Source organism: Cherax quadricarinatus, chromosome 55, assembly GCF_038502225.1.
Source record: "Cherax quadricarinatus isolate ZL_2023a chromosome 55, ASM3850222v1, whole genome shotgun sequence".
NCBI classification, from domain to species: domain Eukaryota; kingdom Metazoa; phylum Arthropoda; class Malacostraca; order Decapoda; family Parastacidae; genus Cherax; species Cherax quadricarinatus.
Window position 1 is genome coordinate 16906332 of NC_091346.1, and position 20000 is coordinate 16926331.

Genomic DNA, 20000 nt, shown 5'->3' on the forward strand with positions numbered 1-20000 from the left:
CACGCGATGCAATTGCTTCAGTTGCAAGAGCAATTATTGCCAAGTTGAACCCCCACACTAAACCTCAAACTTCTCTCCAATTATGAGGTTCGAGAGTAAATATTTCTTACACTCAAGTAGTATGGTTTTTGGGTTTTCGAGTGCTTGTCTGTGTGGTTATATTCAACCTTTTCATTGGGAACATAGAACAAAAGTTCTCTGAACAATGTTATATCAGTCCCCCACCCGGAAAAGTAATTCAAAAGGGAAATTGAAATTTAACTCGACATCCGCAATATATGAGTCAGTTCGCGTTGGCAAGGTTTCCCTGAATTGCCGTTCGCTTATTTATATCCGATTGAGCACACTACGGGAACTTATTATTAAATTTTCAAGGTGAAATTTAAAAATTTGCGGCTTAGGCCTCGCAGTGCAGGATGCATCGTACTTCCTGAGAATGTTAATTTTCTCTCGAGCGCTTTAAAAAAAAGTTGAAGGATTAGATAATAATAATAATAATGATACTACTACTACTACTACTACTACTACTACTAATAATAATAATAATAATAATAATAATAATAATAATAATAATAATAATAATAATTTACCTACAAGTACATAATACAACAATTACAGACATAGCTGACATCATTGACATACGATATAGAAAACCTCTGGTTATGCAAAGCATTTCTGGGAATTTAGGTGGTTAATTTTGTCCTCCAGGATGCGACCTACAACATTCGAGTAACACCCAAGTGTAAGGAAACATGGTCAACGTTTCACCCCTGCCGGGGATTGAACCACGGACCCTCAGTGTGTGAGTTGAGTACGCTAACAACCAGCAAGTAATGGTGGCATACAATAAGGGAACTGCATCTCAGAGCAGTGATGATAAATTCCCTGATGAATATACAGTCTGATGTATATCAGTACCACCGATATACAGTCTGTGAAAAAAATGGAAATTCGTTCTCTCGCACATTATAACGAGTCAGTTTTTTCACTGTTTCCTCACACTTGGGTGTTATTCCAATGTTGTAGGTCGCATCCTGGGGGACAAAATTAACCACCTAAGTTCCCAGAATCAATACTACTACTACTACTACTACTACTACTACTACTACTACTAATAATAATAATAATAATAATAATAATACTTAAGTTTAGGTTACGTCAACATAGTCTAAATAAACCTATTTTTAGGTATGTTTATCCTATAATGATGAAATAATGTAAATGGGCAGCATGCGTCTGGCAGCGCCTGACACATCACTGCTGCATGAAGCGTTGGAAATCCGACGCTCTCTGTTGAAATTGTGGGACGGGATGCCCTCCAAGGTCACCTTGGGTTGTTGGAACTGGGTTTTGAAGGTTTAATTCTGCGTGTCTGCAGGCATATACACAGGATTAGATACATATATGGGTGTAAATACAAGCACAAATTCACAAATAACTATAGTTACAGATATAATATAGATATGAACAGGAAGAACTGAAAACGATTGAACCTATTTAAATGTCTGCATTATACCTGTTACTATAGTTATTTGTGATTTGTGCTTGTATTTACATTAATATCTGTATTTAAACCTGTGTATATGCCTGCAGCCACACTTGTATAAGACTACCTATAGACGTGTCCATATGTCTGCACATGTACCCAATCCTCCTATCGTCCAGAGAACGGAAGATTAAAGGCGCTGATCCCTCATCCACGGACGTGTAGTTTGGATAATGACAAGAAGCCTGTGCCTGCCTGCCTGCCTCTCTCTCTCTCTCTCTCTCTCTCTCTCTCTCTCTCTCTCTCTCTCTCTCATTTTTTTTTACACAGGGTTTGACAAGGTTAAGGATCCCTAGCTTTATTGACAGCTATTTACAGGTTAAGGATTCATAACTTTATTGGCAAGCTAAGAGCTGTTACCTACATCAGCTCTCTCTCTCTCTGTCTCTCTCTCTCTCTCTCTCTCTCTCTCTCTCTCTCTTCTTCCCTCTCTCTCTTTCTCCCCTCCCTCTCTCTCTCTCCCTAACACTACCAGGGAAAGGTAATCGACCAAGACAGCTCACCGGTCTGCTTCTCAGTCCTGAGGCCCCTCTGTTGTAAGCATAATGTCACTTCGGTGTTGTAGCGTTCCTCACGGAGGCTCACGGTACCCTGATGCTGTGGAATAGTTACTTGACAGACTTCATTCCATATATTCACCGAGATATGTGTAGTTCTTAGTATATATACTAAGCTGAGTTGTTTATCTGTGCATTCACCGAGAGATACATAAATCCAAGGCTCAGGGACTGATTACCTAATCTTTTGTATATAGTTCTACTGTCTACTAATTATGTCCGAGAATCTGTATTGATAAAGCCACTGAATGGCGAAACGTCTACAATAAAGATATCGAGATGTTGCACATGTGTCTTTACTTTCATCTTGTCGGTATTTTATACCTTTCTTGTACAACGCAGAATGTATATACACCTAGAAGACTCTTTCTTTCATTATTTATACACTGAGAAGTGTATATCTCAAAGGATATGCGCTCCGTTAGTGTATAAGTCATATGAGCCCTTAATGACCCTCGTGTAGTAGATATACTTTAAGCTAGACCATCCATAAGAGAATGAACAAATGCGTTTGGTTCAGTGGATATATATATATATATATATATATATATATATATATATATATATATATATATATCAGCAATTATATATATGCATTTATATATATATATATATATATATATATATCAGCAATTGTATATATGCATTTATATATATATATATATATATATATATATATATATATATATATATATATATATATATATATATATATATATATACATATATATATATATATATATACTGTATATATTATCATGAATTTTCCAAGCATGTTATTTAAAATGAATTCACATAACATCGAAAACAAAATTTCAGTCCCAATATTTTTTTTGGTAATAAAAGATAATATTTTGCCAATATAAAAAAAAGAGGTTTGAATCCAGAATGCAATATTTCACAATATACTCTTTTCAAAATCCACGTACAAACACCATAATGTCACAGTATGTGTTTCTCTGTCCTTTGCGCGGGTTATTTATGTATTGTTCCAGCCACGGTATTGTACCTTTGTTCCAGCCACGGTATTGTACCTTTGTTCCAGCCACGGTATTGTACCTTTGTTCCAGCCACGGTATTGTGTCTTTGTTCCAGCCACGGTATTGTGCCTTTGTTCCAGCCACGGTATTGTGCCTTTTCGTTCATTCTTTCTCAAAATTGTTCGAAAAATATTACTATTCCAATCGTGCTTAAATCTTATATTAACAAAGAAACAATCTGCTCTATATTGCGAGGCCTGGTCATGGACCTGGCCACGGGGGTCAACGCCCCCTCCAGGAATACTCAAAGTATTCACAGAATTTGGCGACAAAGCATTAAAATTCTTTTTATCCTTTCTAATTTTTAATTTTCAGATCAATTGCTCAGCCAAGTGAAATTTACGTCAGGAAGTGTGATCAAATAGAATAAATCTAGAATTTATCAATGTTTGTGATTTTAATTTGCAATATCAAGGTAGAGCGAGATTCTTTCTCAAAGTTACAAACGAAGCTTCAAAATACGACTTAGATAATTGTGTGAGTGTTGACCTAAACAACTGAATATGTTCAATAAAGGTTTTACACTTTTAATTCTGTAAAAATGCCATGAAAAAAATCAAATTAGTAGGTTCTGTCTATTGTGCTATTGTGTTTCACTTGGTGCTTGATATTAAAATAAATTTGTTTGCAAAATTCGTCTTAATTGCCTTCCACATGTATTGTTCGAGAAAATATTTTGGAAATCTCAGGAAAAAAATTCAGACAAATATCAAAGGCTCCCAATTACGTTTAATTTTTTTTGTGGTCATCAGAGTTATAATTTTTGTAAACAGTGTTCTAAATAACTAAAAGATAGCTATCCCCAGAGTAAATTCTAACTTATTTTCTATATTGTAAATAAAAACTTCAAATGTGTCAGAAAAGGTTCAAAACTACTCTAACACGTTAAGACATGCCATAAAAAATTAATATTTTCTTTTTAAAAGGTTAGCGACCCTTTTGCATCTCACCAGTGCTTCATTACACTGTTAAATTAGATATATTAAAAGCTCTTTCCAGAAATTTAACATAATGTTTTGTGAGCACACAGGACCATTATTAAATTATACTCGGGATGCAAATGAAATTAAGTTTAAAATTCTATAATTTATTAATTAGACATGTTAAATCTAAAGCTAAAGCAACACAGGTGAGATTTTCGTATTTTGTGTTAATATAAACCGTATTTCGTATGTTTGTTTTAAAAATGTCTCTGTTAAATCTGCTTCCTTAGAAATAAAATCCAGATGATAGTGAGTCTTCAAACAAACATTAATGGTGGTAACAGGTTATGAATAATTTACACGAGTGTAAATTATTGTGGCTAGCTGGTCCAGTGGCTAACACGACGGTCTGGAGTTTTGAGACTCTCTGATCACGGGTTCTATCCCCGCCCGTGGTATGGTTCGTAAGAGAAACTTGTTATACTACCCAGGGACCTCTCTGGAACCTGCTTTCTCACTCTTTGTCACCTGGACTCGACCTCACGAGACTGAGTGTCGCTCAGGCCTTCAGTTTACCTTAACTGCGTCTATCAGGTCGAGAAGGAATTAATGCGGAATCCCATTATCTACTCATGTCATCTAGGATTGCCTTTGGAATTTTGTGTGTGTGTGTGTGTGTGTGTGTGTGTGTGTGTGTGTGTGTGTGTGTGTGTGTACTCACCTAGTTGTGGTTGCAAGGGTCGATTCCCAGCTCCTGGCCCTGCCTCTTCACTGGCCGTTACTCGGTCACTCTTCCCGCTCCATGAGCTTTATCACACCTCTTCTTAAAGCTATGTATGGATCCTGCCTCCACTACATGTGTGTGTGTGTAAAGTGAGGATGTCAGGGTTATAGTAAATTTTGCCCATTCACCAAATGGAAAAGCACTAAACCCACTGGGGGCCATACAGCTACATCATCGGAAAAAAAGCAATTTCTTGGATCATGAGCCTTTCGCCAGTATCAAGTAACTTCTTCAAAGAGTTCTCATTTATATCAAGCGTTTTGGTAAAGAACAAAGCAATTGGTTAGATAAATACAAGAGTGGGTGTGGGTGGGTGTGAGTTGGAGCTGACTAGCTTGTGCTACTAGGTCTGATGCCTTGCTCCTTCCTTAAGTGGAAGTGACCTGATTAGGTGGGTCATTGGGCTAATCCGGGGTGGGGGGAACATGGACCTGCCTCGCATGGGTCAGTAGGTCTGCTGCAGTGTTCCTTCTTTCTTATGTTCTTAACTCCGCTCTTTCCTTTAATTTGGAGAAATACAGAACCAATCAGGTTTGATCAACGTTTTGTATGGAACACAATCTAAGGAAGGGAACTAGCAACATATCGAGCAGAAGTATTTATTTACCGACCTATGTTTTAGACGTTTATTGAAAATCTCGCTATGCTACTTCCATTACATATCCAAAGTGTTTCTTAGTAGACATTCACTACGTTAATCACCTTTTTTCCTGTGTTGAAACGCTGGTCTTGTATTTACCTTAAACACACAACAAGTAAATGCAGAATGTACTCTGCCCTGAGGGTAAATGCATGTTGTTAGGAAATCATAAGCTAAAGAGGAATTAAACCGGCTGTGTTTTAAGGAGAGAAGATTTAAGTGTTGTTGGCCTTTGCGAGAGATAATTTAAACCCTTTCTGCTTTAACGAAAGATTATTTAAGCCACTTTGTCTTAGGAATAGTTAATATGTACCCTCTTTGTTTTATATAGACTACTTCGATCATATTAGTTTTAGTAATTAATGAATAAAACCCTCTTTTTTTAAAGGGAGGTATTTTAACTCACTCTGTTTAATGAAAAGTTATTTAAGCCCTGTTTGTTTTAACGAGGGATGATTTACACCCTCTCTGTTATAGGAAGAATAGCATACTAGCAGACTGTTACAGGAATTTAGCAAGACTATTAACGGATAGGAGGGAAAATTCCCTCTGAGGCAAGACAGAAGTGTATCAGCGCCGCCGTGCGTCACGGTGGAGTGTGCAACTCAAATGTGAAGTGGGCCGACGCTCATACGCTTCTGTCTTGCCTCAGACAATTTCCCCTCCTGTCTGTTACTAGCCTAGCAACACTGCATAGATCCTGACAACGCGCGAGAGTGTGAAAATTTTTGAGCTTAAGGTTTTTATCGCCACATGGCTTGTCCTGCATTGTTAATATAGTCTGCAATTGAACAAACATATATTCATACATACAAAAGCTTCTAAAAATTCTTATTAAAGCTTTCCAAGAAGCTCTAAAACAATCAGTAATTCAGAGGCGTTATCACGCCAACGCCATTGCAGATAGAAACCCATTCATATCTGGCAGAGGCTAAGGAACAAAGGAGAGGTTGTTGGTGGTACTGGTATTATTATGTATTGTTGCCCCGAAGACTCTCCCTATGCTATTCTACCCACTCTGTATTGTTACACCTCACCATACTGTCAAACATAAATTTTCACTGAAGCTAATACTCTCCATCCCAGTATAAATGAGGAGCAGCTTGGAAGATTCCTTGGAGGAGCAGCGGCTTCTATTTATTATTTCCTTCCCGTCTATTGAGTGAGAATAGGGGTTATATTGTCTCGTATAATAGATGGAAAACCCGGACATAACAGCAAGATTCCAGGTTAAGATTAGTGACATGGAAACGAAAGGGATGAGTGTGGGAAGAGGTATACAGATGATAATAGATAGTAAGTATTGGTATACAGATGATAATTGATAGTAAATATATAAAAGTTGGGAAACTGGAAAGTAGAAGGAAATCCCTAAATTTTGACAAAGGTAGTAAAAGTAGCAAAAGTAAGAACAATAATACTTAAAACAGAATTAATAATAATAAAAATAGTAATAAAATAAATAAGAGTAATGTCAGTAATGGAAGTAACAGTAGTAGTGATGATAACATTAAACAAAGGCTCAAATTATACCTTTCATATGTCGTGAATATTTATAATACCTTTGAATCTGGCATCTCATTGACCAGAGCTCTCAAGGTTTCTCAGATGGTCCAATTTAAAGAACAGCCAAAAGACGTATATTAAAAAGCAAGACTGACTGGTCTTATAATGAGGAGTTTCCTCGCGGCTGTACCTTCGTGGAAAACATCACTCAATCAGTGAGTATTCATTCTTCGTCTAACGTATAGATAGAACTTGTTCGCACCAAAAAAAAAAAATATAGACCAAGCAAACACTGGGAAATAGGAGAATCAATGCTTGTACATGAGAATGATAGAGAGCAGAGGACTTCCAGGTCCACGACGAGTCCATTTGCTGAAAGGGGTTACAGATTTCTACCTTTATTAATTACTACAGTGTATTATGTGAGTCATGGAGAGAGAGAGAGAGAGAGAGAGAGAGAGAGAGAGAGAGAGAGAGAGAGAGAGAGAGAGAGAGAGAGAGAGAGAGAGAGAGAGAGATCCTTACCTAACTTTGTCAAACCCTGTGTAAAGAGAGAGAGAAAGAGAGAGAGAGTGAGAGATTCAATCAGACAGAAATGAACAAGAGTGCGCTTACATCAACAGTACACAGACAGTCAATGAAATACCCAACTCCCAAATTAACGAGAAAAAATCAATTGCCTTCGCTCCTCACTTCATTCCAGGTGAACAATTAGCAACATTGCAGGTTCCAATTTTACAAGAGAATTTCATTATCTTTTCGTTATTTTCTTGGTTAAATCTGCGAGAAATTTAATTCTCTGTTGTCGCGGACAATTTTCTATTTACTGTTTCTGTTATACCTTTTAAATTTACAAATTATTTAATTGATAACTTAACCTTTTAAATCTCATTGTCGCCTTTAAGTTGCCGTGATGCCAGTGAAGGATCTTGATTAATAATAATAATAATAATAATAATAATAATAATAATAATAATAATAATAATAATAAATAAATAAAAAATAATAATAATTAATAAAATATAAATAATAATAATAATAAATAATAATAATAATTATTAATAATAATAATAATTAATAATAATAATAATAATAATAATAATAATAATAATAATTAGGTATAATAATTATAATATTATAGGTAGTAGGTTGGTAGACAGCAACCACCCAGGGAAGTACTACCGTCCTGCCAGATGACTGTGAAACAAAAACCTGTAACTGTTTTGCATGATGGTAGGATTGCTGGTTTTCTTTTTCTGTCTCATAAACACGCTAAGATAACAGGGATATCTTGCTACTCCTACTTACACTTTGGTCACACTTCACAGACACGCACATGCATATATATATATACATACATCTAGGTTTTTCTCCTTTTTCTAAATAGCTCTTGTTCTTTTTTATTTCTTCTATTGTCCATGGGGAAGTGGAAAAGAATCTTTCCTCCGTAAGCCATGCGTGTCGTATGAGGCGACTAAAATGCCGGGAGCAATGGGCTAGTAACCCCTTCTCCTGTATACAATTACTAAAAAAGAGAAGAAGAAAAACTTTATAAAACTGGGTTGCTTAAATGTGTGTGGATGTAGTGCGGATGACAAGAAACAGATGATTGCTGATGTTATGAATGAAAAGAAGTTGGATGTCCTGGCCCTAAGCGAAACAAAGCTGAAGGGGGTAGGAGAGTTTCAGTGGGGGGAAATAAATGGGATTAAATCTGGAGTATCTGAGAGAGTTAGAGCAAAGGAAGGGGTAGCAGTAATGTTAAATGATCAGTTATGGAAGGAGAAAAGAGAATATGAATGTGTAAATTCAAGAATTATGTGGATTAAAGTAAAGGTTGGATGCGAGAAGTGGGTCATAATAAGCGTGTATGCACCTGGAGAAGAGAGGAATGCAGAGGAGAGAGAGAGATTTTGGGAGATGTTAAGTGAATGTATAGGAGCCTTTGAACCAAGTGAGAGAGTAATTGTGGTAGGGGACTTGAATGCTAAAGTAGGAGAAACTTTAAGAGAGGGTGTGGTAGGTAAGTTTGGGGTGCCAGGTGTAAATGATAATGGGAGCCCTTTGATTGACCTTTGTATAGAAAGGGGTTTAGTTATAGGTAATACATATTTTAAGAAAAAGAGGATAAATAAGTATACACGATATGATGTAGGGCGAAATGACAGTAGTTTGTTGGATTATGTATTGGTAGATAAAAGACTGTTGAGTAGACTTCAGGATGTACATGTTTATAGAGGGGCCACAGATATATCAGATCACTTTCTAGTTGTAGCTACACTGAGAGTAAAAGGTAGATGGGATACAAGGAGAATAGAAGCATCAGGGAAGAGAGAGGTGAAGGTTTATAAACTAAAAGAGGAGGCAGTTAGGGTAAGATATAAACAGCTATTGGAGGATAGATGGGCTAATGAGAGCATAGGCAATGGGGTCGAAGAGGTATGGGGTAGGTTTAAAAATGTAGTGTTAGAGTGTTCAGCAGAAGTTTGTGGTTACAGGAAAGTGGGTGCAGGAGGGAAGAGGAGCGATTGGTGGAATGATGATGTAAAGAGAGTAGTAAGGGAGAAAAAGTTAGCATATGAGAAGTTTTTACAAAGTAGAAGTGATGCAAGGAGGGAAGAGTATATGGAGAAAAAGAGAGAAGTTAAGAGAGTGGTGAAGCAATGTAAAAAGAGAGCAAATGAGAGAGTGGGTGAGATGTTATCAACAAATTTTGTTGAAAATAAGAAAAAGTTTTGGAATGAGATTAACAAGTTAAGAAAGCCTAGAGAACAAATGGATTTGTCAGTTAAAAATAGGAGAGGAGAGTTATTAAATGGAGAGTTAGAGGTATTGGGAAGATGGAGGGAATATTTTGAGGAATTGTTAAATGTTGATGAAGATAGGGAAGCTGTGATTTCGTGTATAGGGCAAGGAGGAATAACATCTTGTAGGAGTGAGGAAGAGCCAGTTGTGAGTGTGGGGGAAGTTCGTGAGGCAGTAGGTAAAATGAAAGGGGGTAAGGCAGCCGGGATTGATGGGATAAAGATAGAAATGTTAAAAGCAGGTGGGGATATAGTTTTGGAGTGGTTGGTGCAATTATTTAATAAATGTATGGAAGAGGGTAAGGTACCTAGGGATTGGCAGAGAGCATGCATAGTTCCTTTGTATAAAGGCAAAGGGGACAAAAGAGAGTGCAAAAATTATAGGGGGATAAGTCTGTTGAGTGTACCTGGTAAAGTGTATGGTAGAGTTATAATTGAAAGAATTAAGAGTAAGACGGAGAATAGGATAGCAGATGAACAAGGAGGCTTTAGGAAAGGTAGGGGGTGTGTGGACCAGGTGTTTACAGTGAAACATATAAGTGAACAGTATTTAGATAAGGCTAAAGAGGTCTTTGTGGCATTTATGGATTTGGAAAAGGCGTATGACAGGGTGGATAGGGGGGCAATGTGGCAGATGTTGCAAGTGTATGGTGTAGGAGGTAGGTTACTGAAAGCAGTGAAGAGTTTTTACGAGGATAGTGAGGCTCAAGTTAGAGTATGTAGGAAAGAGGGAAATTATTTCCCAGTAAAAGTAGGCCTGAGACAAGGATGTGTGATGTCACCGTGGTTGTTTAATATATTTATAGATGGGGTTGTAAGAGAAGTAAATGCGAGGGTCTTGGCAAGAGGCGTGGAGTTAAAAGATAAAGAATCACACACAAAGTGGGAGTTGTCACAGCTGCTCTTTGCTGATGACACTGTGCTCTTGGGAGATTCTGAAGAGAAGTTGCAGAGATTGGTGGATGAATTTGGTAGGGTGTGCAAAAGAAGAAAATTAAAGGTGAATACAGGAAAGAGTAAGGTTATGAGGATAACAAAAAGATTAGGTGATGAAAGATTGAATATCAGATTGGAGGGAGAGAGTATGGAGGAGGTGAACGTATTCAGATATTTGGGAGTGGACGTGTCAGCGGATGGGTCTATGAAAGATGAGGTGAATCATAGAATTGATGAGGGAAAAAGAGTGAGTGGTGCACTTAGGAGTCTGTGGAGACAAAGAACTTTGTCCTTGGAGGCAAAGAGGGGAATGTATGAGAGTATAGTTTTACCAACGCTCTTATATGGGTGTGAAGCGTGGGTGATGAATGTTGCAGCGAGGAGAAGGCTGGAGGCAGTGGAGATGTCGTGTCTGAGGGCAATGTGTGGTGTGAATATAATGCAGAGAATTCGTAGTTTGGAAGTTAGGAGGAGGTGCGGGATTACCAAAACTGTTGTCCAGAGGGCTGAGGAAGGGTTGTTGAGGTGGTTCGGACATGTAGAGAGAATGGAGCGAAACAGAATGACTTCAAGAGTGTATCAGTCTGTAGTGGAAGGAAGGCGGGGTAGGGGTCGGCCTAAGAAGGGTTGGAGGGAGGGGGTAAAGGAGGTTTTGTGTGCGAGGGGCTTGGACTTCCAGCAGGGATGCGTGAGCGTGTTTGATAGGAGTGAATGGAGACAAATGGTTTTTAATACTTGACGTGCTGTTGGAGTGTGAGCAAAGTAACATTTATGAAGGGATTCAGGGAAACCGGCAGGCCGGACTTGAGTCCTGGAGATGGGAAGTACAGTGCCTGCACTCTGAAGGAGGGGTGTTAATGTTGCAGTTTAAAAACTGTAGTGTAAAGCACCCTTCTGGCAAGACAGTGATGGAGTGAATGATGGTGAAAGTTTTTCTTTTTCGGGCCACCCTGCCTTGGTGGGAATCGGCCAGTGTGATAATAATAAATAATAATAAAAATAATAATATTATTTACAGGTTATGGAAAAGATTTCATATCTGTCTTTCAATTTCCACCGTCAATTACTTGCTGATGTTTATGTTAAACTTAACACTGACGAAATATTTAGCTCTGCCTTTCACAAAAAGCGACAGCAATGTCTTGTGAGGTAAGTACGAGTCTCTAAGAACTTGCATTTCAAAAGCATTTGTGACGAGCACTGAATGCCGTGTTATTTTGTCCGGTTTTTCGTTTCAGAACTGGAGCAAATTAATGAGACACATTATGGGTAGTTAGAGACTCTGGTGGGCAAAACGTTTTCTCAGTAAATGCCATAAACCGCATATTGTCGGTATATCTTACCTGTGATATATTGAACCGAATGTTGTGGTGAAAGTACAGTTTCTTTTAATGGGGTTCGAACCTGCTGTTTGAAGGTCCTAAGATTTAGCGCTCCTGGGAAAAGGGTGGTAATCAGTTATGATGCAAAGGAAAACGTGTCCAGCTGAAATTCCCTGGATCAAGAACCCTTCACTGGTATCAAGGTGCTTCCCTTGATATAGTCTTTGACATTGGCAGCAAATAATCCATTATATTTAATTTATATCATTTTTAATTCGACATTTCGTGCAGTAAACGATAAAATATTAATTTCAATATGACTCCCACAGCTGATTTGTGTCGTTCACGCAATTATAACCCCAAATGTAATGACGGCCAAATTGCCATTAAACATAATAACAGTTAAAAAATGCATTTAGCATAGTTTGGCATTATTGAACTAAAGAGAAGCGTTTTCCGAATGGTGGTCACCTTGCTGTAAAGTCTGTCTTTTACCTCATAAAGATAAGTGTGTGTCGAATGGTAGCGTTTGTGTCTCTCGCTAAACACAGGGAAGATGGAGCCTCCACCACTACTTACGCTGGATGATCCATACAGATATAGACCTTCAAGCGAATTAAAATCTCATTACCTCGTATGAACCAGTAGGACTGCTGCAGTGTTCCTTCTTTCTTATGTTCTTACAAGGAGTAATATGGAGGCTCACTCTTAGAATAATAATAATAATAATAATAATAATAATAATAATAATAATAATAATAATAATAATAATAATAATAAAATATAAAAATATTATAATAATCGTGCTATGTGCAATAATCTTCTCGCCTGTCGCAAGCTATTGTTGGTGTGTTCACGTGCTCTGTCAAGCATCGGCTTAATAAACGGCAAGCACCTAATGCATGGCTGAAGGATCCAACTCTTCAAGGCATAATGAGGTACAGAGTATATGACAGACACACAATAACGCAATGGCCACTTAAGCCATTTCCTATTATTAATATAATTTAGGTGTCTCCACACATACGTGTCTCATGCCTCGATTTCCTTTTTTTCAAGCCTTTTGACTTCACGGGGGTTAATAAGATTGCATGTAACCTGGGCACTACTAGTCAAGGATATTTTATTAACTAAAATATATATTGCAGTACATTTACAGATTATATATTAGGAGATACACTTCTCTCAACATACAACCACAGAGATCCCCCTCTCTGTTCCTTATCAAAATACAATATACTGTCTTTCGCTTGCTATGCATGTCGAAATAAAGACTATTTCTCCCTCTGCTTGCAGTCTGTTCCTTAGAAATAAAGACTATTCTCCTCTGCTTACCGTCTATTCCTTGTTGTAAGTAAACTTTGCCCCTCGGCTTGCCGACTATTCCCTGTCGAACAACAGATTAGTTTCAGTAGTTTGCCAAACTTAGCTTGTTGGGTTTAAATTAAGCACACACGTTGTGCTCATTAGAGGCACGTACACTCGTCGTCGTCTTATTCGAGACGGCGAGTTATATAAATTTCAAGAATATATAAATCCTTAAAATATCGATTAAAGCAAACATACATATCAAGGAACATAGTTCCTTGATAATGTGAGTAGTCACGAAAGCGCTTGGAATTTCTCTATTCTTTCACAGTGGTTGTTTTGCATATATATATATATATATATATATATATATATATATATATATATATATATGTATATATGTATATATATATATATATATATATATATCGTGCCGAATAGGCAGAACTTGCGATCTTGGCTTAAATAGCAACGCTCATCTTGCCATATAGGACAAGTGAAAATTTGTGTATGCAGTAATTTCGCCAAAATCATTCTGAACCTAACGAAAAAAAATATACTTGATTGTGTTTGTTTAGTACTAAATTACTGTAAACTTATTTAAAATATGTTTAATTAGGTTAGGCTAAAATAAATTGCTCTTGTTATAATAAGGTTAGGTAAGTTTTCTAAGATTCTTTCGGTGAAAAATTAATTTTTTTTACATTAACATTAATGAAAAAAATACATATATCTTTAAACGTATAAGAGAAAATTTCAGAAAGGGCTTAATTTTAAATGAGTTCTTGCTAATTGACCAGTTTTACATATTCGGCACGACATACACACACACACACACACACACATATATATATATATATATATATATATATATATATATATATATATATATATATATATATATATATATATATATATATATATATATATGGGGTGGTAGGGGAAGTGGAATATTCAAACGGCTTTAGGAAGAAATCCAAACATTCTTCCTTGAAGCCTTGTTATCCACCCCTCTATAAAATGTATTTTTTAATATTTTTGGGTATCTGGAATGGATTAATTGGATGTATATATATATATATGTATATATATATATATATATATATATATATATATATATATATATATATATATATATATATATATATATATGTGTGTGTAGGTAGTAGGTTGGTAGACAGCAACCACCCAGGGAAGTACTACCGTCCTGCCAGATGACTGTGAAACAAAAACCTGTAACTGTTTTGCATGATGGTAGGATTGCTGGTTTCTTTTTCTGTCTCATAAACACGCTAAGATAACAGGGATATCTTGCTACTCCTACTTACACTTTGGTCACACTTCACAGACACGCACATGCATATATATATATATACATACATCTAGGTTTTTCTCCTTTTTCTAAATAGCTCTTGTTCTTTTTTATTTCTTCTATTGTCCATGGGGAAGTGGAAAAGAATCTTTCCTCCGTAAGCCATGCGTGTCGTATGAGGCGACTAAAATGCCGGGAGCAATGGGCTAGTAACCCCTTCTCCTGTATACAATTACTAAAATAGAGAAGAAGAAAAACTTTATAAAACTGGGTTGCTTAAATGTGCGTGGATGTAGTGCGGATGACAAGAAACAGATGATTGCTGATGTTATGAATGAAAAGAAGTTGGATGTCCTGGCCCTAAGCGAAACAAAGCTGAAGGGGGTAGGAGAGTTTCAGTGGGGGGAAATAAATGGGATTAAATCTGGAGTATCTGAGAGAGTTAGAGCAAAGGAAGGGGTAGCAGTAATGTTAAATGATCAGTTATGGAAGGAGAAAAGAGAATATGAATGTGTAAATTCAAGAATTATGTGGATTAAAGTAAAGGTTGGATGCGAGAAGTGGGTCATAATAAGCGTGTATGCACCTGGAGAAGAGAGGAATGCAGAGGAGAGAGAGAGATTTTGGGAGATGTTAAGTGAATGTATAGGAGCCTTTGAACCAAGTGAGAGAGTAATTGTGGTAGGGGACTTGAATGCTAAAGTAGGAGAAACTTTTAGAGAGGGTGTGGTAGGTAAGTTTGGGGTGCCAGGTGTAAATGATAATGGGAGCCCTTTGATTGAACTTTGTATAGAAAGGGGTTTAGTTATAGGTAATACATATTTTAAGAAAAAGAGGATAAATAAGTATACACGATATGATGTAGGGCGAAATGACAGTAGTTTGTTGGATTATGTATTGGTAGATAAAAGACTGTTGAGTAGACTTCAGGATGTACATGTTTATAGAGGGGCCACAGATATATCAGATCACTTTCTAGTTGTAGCTACACTGAGAGTAAAAGGTAGATGGGATACAAGGAGATTAGAAACATCAGGGAAGAGAGAGGTGAAGGTTTATAAACTAAAAGAGGAGGCAGTTAGGGTAAGATATAAACAGCTATTGGAGGATAGATGGGCTAATGAGAGCATAGGCAATGGGGTCGAAGAGGTATGGGATAGGTTTAAAAATGTAGTGTTAGAGTGTTCAGCAGAAGTTTGTGGTTACAGGAAAGTGGGTGCAGGAGGGAAGAGGAGCGATTGGTGGAATGATGATGTAAAGAGAGTAGTAAGGGAGAAAAAGTTAGCATATGAGAAGTTTTTACAAAGTAGAAGTGATGCAAGGAGGGAAGAGTATATGGAGAAAAAGAGAGAAGTTAAGAGAGTGGTGAAGCAATGTAAAAAGAGAGCAAATGAGAGAGTGGGTGAGATGTTATCAACAAATTTTGTTGAAAATAAGAAAAAGTTTTGGAGTGAGATTAACAAGTTAAGAAAGCCTAGAGAACAAATGGATTTGTCAGTTAAAAATAGGAGAGGAGAGTTATTAAATGGAGAGTTAGAGGTATTGGGAAGATGGAAGGAATATTTTGAGGAATTGTTAAATGTTGATGAAGATAGGGAAGCTGTGATTTCGTGTATAGGGCAAGGAGGAATAACATCTTGTAGGAGTGAGGAAGAGCCAGTTGTGAGTGTGGGGGAAGTTCGTGAGGCAGTAGGTAAAATGAAAGGGGGTAAGGCAGCCGGGATTGATGGGATAAAGATAGAAATGTTAAAAGCAGGTGGGGATATAGTTTTGGAGTGGTTGGTGCAATTATTTAATAAATGTATGGAAGAGGGTAAGGTACCTAGGGATTGGCAGAGAGCATGCATAGTTCCTTTGTATAAAGGCAAAGGGGATAAAAGAGAGTGCAAAAATTATAGGGGGATAAGTCTGTTGAGTGTACCTGGTAAAGTGTATGGTAGAGTTATAATTGAAAGAATTAAGAGTAAGACGGAGAATAGGATAGCAGATGAACAAGGAGGCTTTAGGAAAGGTAGGGGGTGTGTGGACCAGGTGTTTACAGTGAAACATATAAGTGAACAGTATTTAGATAAGGCTAAAGAGGTCTTTGTGGCATTTATGGATTTGGAAAAGGCGTATGACAGGGTGGATAGGGGGGCAATGTGGCAGATGTTGCAAGTGTATGGTGTAGGAGGTAGGTTACTGAAAGCAGTGAAGAGTTTTTACGAGGATAGTGAGGCTCAAGTTAGAGTATGTAGGAAAGAGGGAAATTTTTTCCCAGTAAAAGTAGGCCTTAGACAAGGATGTGTGATGTCACCGTGGTTGTTTAATATATTTATAGATGGGGTTGTAAGAGAAGTAAATGCGAGGGTCTTGGCAAGAGGCGTGGAGTTAAAAGATAAAGAATCACACACAAAGTGGGAGTTGTCACAGCTGCTCTTTGCTGATGACACTGTGCTCTTGGGAGATTCTGAAGAGAAGTTGCAGAGATTGGTGGATGAATTTGGTAGGGTGTGCAAAAGAAGAAAATTAAAGGTGAATACAGGAAAGAGTAAGGTTATGAGGATAAAAAGATTAGGTGATGAAAGATTGAATATCAGATTGGAGGGAGAGAGTATGGAGGAGGTGAACGTATTCAGATATTTGGGAGTGGACGTGTCAGCGGATGGGTCTATGAAAGATGAGGTGAATCATAGAATTGATGAGGGAAAAAGAGTGAGTGGTGCACTTAGGAGTCTGTGGAGACAAAGAACTTTGTCCTTGGAGGCAAAGAGGGGAATGTATGAGAGTATAGTTTTACCAACGCTCTTATATGGGTGTGAAGCGTGGGTGATTAATGTTGCAGCGAGGAGAAGGCTGGAGGCAGTGGAGATGTCATGTCTGAGGGCAATGTGTGGTGTGAATATAATGCAGAGAATTCGTAGTTTGGAAGTTAGGAGGAGGTGCGGGATTACCAAAACTGTTGTCCAGAGGGCTGAGGAAGGGTTGTTGAGGTGGTTCGGACATGTAGAGAGAATGGAGCGAAACAGAATGACTTCAAGAGTGTATCAGTCTGTAGTGGAAGGAAGGCGGGGTAGGGGTCGGCCTAGGAAGGGTTGGAGGGAGGGGGTAAAGGAGGTTTTGTGTGCGAGGGGCTTGGACTTCCAGCAGGCATGCGTGAGCGTGTTTGATAGGAGTGAATGGAGACAAATGGTTTTTAATACTTGACGTGCTGTTGGAGTGTGAGCAAAGTAACATTTATGAAGGGATTCAGGGAAACCGGCAGGCCGGACTTGAGTCCTGGAGATGGGAAGTACAGTGCCTGCACTCTGAAGGAGGGGTGTTAATGTTGCAGTTTAAAAACTGTAGTGTAAAGCACCCTTCTGGCAAGACAGTGATGGAGTGAATGATGGTGAAAGTTTTTCTTTTTCGGGCCACCCTGCCTTGGTGGGAATCGGCCGGTGTGATAATAAAAAAAAAATATATATATGTATATATATATATATATATGTAGATATATATGTATATATATATATGTATATATATATACTTCAAGTAAAAAGGGCTGGTAAAGGGCTCTTCTTCCATGAAAGTGGAGCTACCATCCTCTTCACTAGATTAAACCTGATTACTTCCTGTTCCCCAGACGCTGTATGAGCCGACGGGATTAGCGTCTCCTCGCAATTGTAATAATTTCAGTAAAAAACTGTATTCACTTGATACGTTTAATATTTTTTTTCACTGTGTATTATCTTTCTTCTTTTGTTATCATGTTTACCATTCTAAGATTGCCTCTGCATTTGGCCTCACGTTCTGCTTTTCTCTCACTATCGTCGACGAACGCTCTTGCCATTACATTCCCTGGCTAATATATTTTTAGTTTATTGGACACGAGCGATAAAAGCTGAATTACTGTTCTTTTCTGCAGTGTGTCTTTGCGTGCGTGTTTTTTTGTGTGTATTATAGGCAGCCAGATATAGAGAGAAGGAAAAACAAAATAAATAACTCTGGTCACTGAATCAGGCCATATCACCTTGGTAACGAGAAATAACGAGGAGTTTCGACGGCTTGACAAACTCCAGAAAAGATGCAGAATACAAATCTCCATTAACATCCTACATCATTTTATACACTTTAACTCTCCGGAAAAACGGCTCAGAGAGCCATGACACTGCCAAAGTTCACATCACACACGATAAATATCCTTGTATCAGACTTCAAGTGAAAAGTTCGATAATGGGAACGTGTTATCAGAGGCTAGCAAGTCATGCAAGCCTTTGTCTATACTTGTAATTACCATATATTTTTTGACCTTGAGAGACAACTTTTACTCTCGGGTCATAACTTGCTGTTGGCTGATGTCTTCTCTCCCTATCGTATCTTTCGAATCTATGCCTTCCTTAAACATGACTCATGAAATCGTAATGACACTTTTGCAAACAAACCATACCACGGGTGGTGTTTGAACCCGCGGTCAGAGAATTTTGAGACTCTCTGACCGCGGGTTCAAACCCCACCTGTGGTATGATCTATTTCTTCCTTTTCTATATTTTTTTTGCTTTAGTATATTTCGTTATCTGTGACTAAGAGTATTCGGTTTCCATGTGTGTTCGGTTGTGTTTTCTTCTTCTGTAGGTAAAGAGGTGTGCGGCGCTGGGAATGAAACACTGATTTTAGGAGTGAAACAGAATGCCGATGGGAATGAATCAAATCATTTTATTAAAAAGCTAAATCCCGTTGTATATTCGTGATGACACAGTACATAATTAATAACATGAAGCTTAGAGATAGATAGATAGATAGATATATAGAAAGATATAGATAGATAGATAGAGAGAGAGAGGGAGAGAGAGAGAGAGAGAGAGAGAGACAGATAGACAGACAGAGACAGAGAAGCAGAGACTGAACTAACGCGACAGATGACTTAAAACTGACATTAAAAATAGGCAGGTAACGTGTTTTTTGAAGAGGATTCCAGATTTATATATATATATATATATATATATATATATATATATATATATATATATATATATATATATATATATATATATATATATATATATATTACAGGCCAAAAAGCAGCAGCAAGTCTCTTCAAGATACCTGAAGTCAGTTCCGGATCAGCCGTGCACGTTAGACTACGTGCGGCCAGCGGTAACAGCCTAGTTGAACAGACCCTGATCCCCCGGGAGGCTTAGTCATGGACCGGGCTGCGGGGGTGTTGATCCCCGGAATACCCTCTAGGTATACTCCAGGTAGGATTAAGAGGCCATGTACCCATCGGTTCGATTCCCTAATTACTGTCCTGATAAACTAGGAACACCAGGAACACTGCGATTCACTGCTGCTGCTGCTGCTGCC